Raw genomic sequence first — 5370 nt, forward strand, 5'->3', positions numbered from 1 at the left:
CTTGTAGACAACATATGGTGGCTCTTTATTTTTACCCAGTCTTATAATCTCTGCCTTTTAATTGGTATGTCTCGTCTGTCTACACTTATGTAACAATTGATATGGGTGATTTAAATAATTTTTTATAACACTTCACTTATTCCAATATAATTTTTTATAATACTTCACTTATTCCAATAATTTCAATATTTCCTTCAATTTACTTACACTGGGCTTATTTTGCTCTTTTTTTCCCTGCTTTCTTAAGAAAGGAATTCTTGTCTATTTGAGACCTTTACTCAATCTATTATGAGAACTTAATACTGTAAGCCTCTTTGCCAATATTGCTCTAGCAGAAGGCCACAAATTTTCTAATTTCCATTTTGATTTTTTTCTTGATCCATGTTGATCCATCAAACATCTGGGAATTTTCAAGTTATCTTTCTGTTATTAATTTTCATTTTAATTTTATTGTGGTTAGGAGCAAACTCTATGGGATTTTGAGCCTCTAAAATAACAGCTATAGGGCTGGGGTCGTAGCTCAGCAGTAGAGTGTTTGCCTAGCATGTGCGAGGTCCTGAGTTCGATCCTCAGCACCACATAAAAATAAATAAGCAAAGGTATTGTGTCCAACTACAACTAAAAAGTAAATATTAAAAAAAAAAACAATTATAGAAATTAAAGGCTTTGAAATTTTTTTTCTTTTTGGTGGTGCTGGGGATTGAACCCAGGCCTTGTGCATGTGAGGTAAGCACAGTAACTTTCTGAAAGTTCCACTAACTGGAAAAAGTCAGAATCAGAGCCAGAAGGCAAATCTTCCTTATCTTCATTGAAAACACATCTTCATCCCATGCTGCCTTCCTCTGCCTCATCTACTTCTTCCATAGTCTGACTCTCCCATCAAATTAATTCAGTCTTTATTACCACATCCTTTTCCTGGTCTACTCTTGTAGATTTTGTGGTTTCAAATTTAATTTTATCCATCCTATATTTTTTGGTGGGGATCAGCCTTGGATGTTTTAATCCCTCCCGCCCCTATAATATTGAGTACTGGGTAAATAGCACTCAGTAAAAATTTATTGATTAATTAAATCTCTATACCAGTTTTTCATTTTTTTAAAGCAACAAGCTTCTCTTAATATTTATTCATAGCTAAGGATTTAGAGTTAATTTTTAAGCCTTATTTTTAATTGACAATAATAATGACATACATTTACGAGGTTCATTGGGATACTTCCATACCTGCATATATTGTGGAAGAGTAAATCAAGCTAATTAGCATATCTATCACGTCAAGCATGTAATCATTTCACTGTAATGATGACATTTAAAATTCATTCTTTTAGCTATTCTGAAATATACATTATTATTAGCTATAGTCATTATGCTGTGTCATGTATCACCAGAACCTATTCTTCCTGTCTAATTGAAACTTTGACCAGCTTTTCTCCTTTCCCCATCCATGACCCATCACCAACCTCTGGTAACCACTATTCCACTCTACTTCTATGACTTGACTTTTTTAGAGTCTACATTTATGTGAGATCATGTGACCTTTGTCTCTTTATGCATAAATTATTTCCCTTAGCACAATGCCCAATAGGTCCATTTATGTAGTTGTACATGACAGAATTTTCTGCTTTAAAACAACATTGAGTATATATACCACATTTTAAAAATCCATTTATCCATCAATGGGCAGTTCAGTTGGTTCCAATCTTGCCTATTGTGAATAATGTTGCAAATGAACATAAGTATGCAAAGATCTTTTATCAAGTTGGTCTCAATTCCTTTGGATATATACCCAGAAATGGAATTATGTTTCTTCAGTTATTGTATAAGTTATTGGTAAAAGGATATGTGGTTAAAATAAATATCAAAATTATTGAATGAGGGCTGGGGTTGTAGCTCAGTGGTAGAGCACTTGCCTACCACATGTGAGGCACTGGGTTCTATCCTCAGCACCACATAAAAATAAATAAATGAAATTATATTCTGGGAAAAATAACTTCCTAAGGGAAAGAAGAGTGTATTATATGGGTTCTCCAGGGAAACAAAATCAATAAATAATCAATCAATAATATACATATAGTTGGCCATGCTACTTCATGGGTTCTGTATCAACCAGAACCCATAGGTATAGAAGGGGACTCAATCATCCATGAATTGAGCATAATAAAAGAATTGTGTCTGTGCTGAACATGTACTATTTTTTCTTTATAATGATTTCCTAAACAACAAAGTTAACAATTATTTTCATAGCATTTAAGCTGTCTTTGGTACTGTGAGTAACCTAGAGATGATAGTATATGGGAGAATGTGCATAGGTTATATGCAAATATAGCACCATTTTATATAAGGAACATGAGCATCTGTGGACTTTGGTATCCTGGGGTTGGGGGAGCAGGTGAAATGTCTTCAGGAGTGACACTATTATAGAGAGATTTATTTTGAGGGATTGGTTTACACTATTTTGCCCTATGATCTTCCATCAACAGTCTGGATGCCCAGAAAAGTGGTGATAGAGTTCCATTCCCAAACTAAAGTCCCGAGGACAAGATCAGCCCATGGTATAAGTCCCAGCCTAAGTCTGAAGGCCTGAGAATCAGGGGCACTGATGTATAAGAACAGAAGATGATGGTTATCCCAGTTTACATAGAGAGAAAATTCAACATTCTTCTAACTCTTTGTTCTATTCAGGTCTTGTACAGATTATGTAAAGCCCATCTTCATTGATAAAAGCCATCTTCTTTACTTAGTCTACTGATTCAAATGCTAATCTCTTCCAGGAAACATCCTCAGAGACACCCCATAAATAATATCTACCAGCTATCTGGGCATCTTTAGCCCAGTCAACTGGACATATAAAATTAACTACAAAGGAGACAGGCATATACAACTAAACCAGTAATAAAGAATTGGTTGGAAGAGAAATAGAATTCTAAAAACTATGAAATCCATCACCAGACATTGACTGTAAGCAAAGGTTCTATTGAAGACATAGTCCTATAGAAATCAGGGTATCTGTAAATTAAAAAAGAGATGAAGTGGAGAAGGAAAAGTAAAAGGAAGGAAAGAAGAAAGGAAGTTAAGAGGGGAGGAAGGAAGGAGAGAAAGACAGAATGGCATACAAATGCACCATGTTTGGAGGAAATCTAACAGAAGATACTGTCCTGTGCACCTCTTTACAGTTCACCAGGCAGCTTTAAGCCCCTGAGTGCAGTTGTAGAGAATAGCACTTAGGGGAACAGTGGGGGTTGCTGCCAGAACTAGAGGGAGAGTGGCAGCAGGCAACTAAGCTCCAGGGACCTTGTGACTTGGTGGAGCTATAGTGTTGCTGAGATACTTAAGCAGGGTTGATCCTCCAGAGAAGCAGCTAGGGCATGGCAGAGAACTACAGTGCTCACTGAGCAAGGCAGGATCCAAACTTGGTTCATGAGATCCCTTAAGGATTTCTGGGAATACTTACAAAGAAGTGTATGGGGTTCTGAGGTTGTTTGGTTTGTATGTGTGGACAGGGAGCCATTGAAATTTGAGTGACTTTTGTTGAAGAGAATTAGTTTGTGCTCAGAATGTTAGAAAAATGTATGTGAATCCTAGAGAAATTTACTTTATATTAGAAATCTGAGTTGCTGTAAGTCACATACCTAGTGAGTACAAAAGTCAGGATTGGAATGTGGTCTGTCTCATTCCAAAAAAACTAAGCTCTTTTTCACCTGGTTCCATCTCCTTTAATAAGAAAACATCCTAGTGTTTATTGAGAACATAGGTATAAGATTAGTAATAAACTCTGTGAGAAAAGAGTTTTGTGAAACTATTCATGAAACAAGTAATGTGTTCTGTGGTTTTGAAGTTTTACTTGTGGTCCTTAATGGAAACAGATGGCTAGCCTAGAATAATTACATTCTTTTAAGGGCTTTCCTAGCTTAGATTCCTATATTTCCAGATTTCTCAATGATCTCAAGAGTCTACTCTTATCACTGTGATTCATAGAAGAAATTTTTTTTCAACGAAAACTATAGCTATGTGAATAGTGTGAAAAAAATTTTGTCATTTGGCTCAGAAGAACCTGTAATTATGAGCAATAGGTCTCATAATTTAAGCAGCTCTTTTTCAAAGTGTTAATATCATGTCAGAGCAAAAATGTAAATATTCCATGAATTATACATGTGATAATGACTTTAAAGTAAATTTAAAATTACTCGAAAGTATATATCTTTTATAATTTGTTAACACTGTATGTCTTATGTCAGTGAACATTCCTGGTTCCATGAATATTCTTGAACTTTCAGTTCCATATCTATAAAGCCTGGAGGTACGGTAGTTATCTTAATAGTTCACATATCACTGTGACTCAGATCTACAGGTAAGCTCTGGATCTCATGTTTTCTAGGACTTTATTGGCCAAAAATAATATTTTCTTTCGTTTCAACTTCAACATTCAAATAGCGAGAATTTGGTTATGTAATTAAACCGAAACAAACGTATGCTTACTCACAAACATAAACCATGTGTGGTTGAAAAGTGACTTTTTCAGAAATTCCCTTCCCCAAATATTTTCATATGGCCCTCATCTGATCTTAGAGCTACATTAACACATAGACCTATCTTAATTATTTTAATAGCTAGAAAATATTCCACTGTGTGAATAAACAAAACCAGCCCTTTAGTAACAGATTTTAAGATATTATCAGAGGGTTTTTTTTTGTTACTTTAATATTTCAGGAAACATTCATGTACATATTTCTTGAGAATCTGAACAAATTTAATCAAGTTAATGTTTTCTCGTGATTTTAATTAGCATTTTTACACTGGGGATGAATAAATATCCCCCCTTGTTTTTAATACTTTTTAATGTTCATGTACTTTGCCCATTTTTATTTAATACTTTGTTTTTTATGACTTGATTTGTAAATGCTCTTTATGGATTTAGAAATTAACTTTTAGTCTATCATTTGTTACAAATAGTTCTCTCACAGTTTTTATAGTTTGGGTTTGATGTTCCTTATATTTATTTTCCCTCCAGCAGAATGAAAAAATTTTATATAGACAAATTTATTCCTCTTTTTCTTTGTGATTTATTGAGTTTTGAGTTATCCTTTCTAAAATTATAAATAATTCTCTCTTTTGTTATGTTGGAAGCTTTAATTTATTTTTGAGAAAAGAGTAAGTGAAAGGCCTGTTATATTTATTTTTTCAAATTACTGACCATTATCCGATCTCCATTTGTTAAATAATCCATCTTTTCTGCTTTGGAATGCCACCTTGATCATATACTCAATACCTCTGTATAAATAAAGATTCATCAGTTTTCATTTAACAGATTAAATTTGGGGATGACTGAAATCCATTGCTTTTTTGAGGTATTCTTAACATGGTGGGGGCATGAAA

This window comes from Marmota monax, unplaced genomic scaffold (assembly GCF_021218885.2).
Source record: "Marmota monax isolate L192 unplaced genomic scaffold, Marmota_monax_Labrador192_F-V1.1 WCK01_AAM20220418_F8-fsc00030, whole genome shotgun sequence".
NCBI lineage: Eukaryota > Metazoa > Chordata > Mammalia > Rodentia > Sciuridae > Marmota > Marmota monax.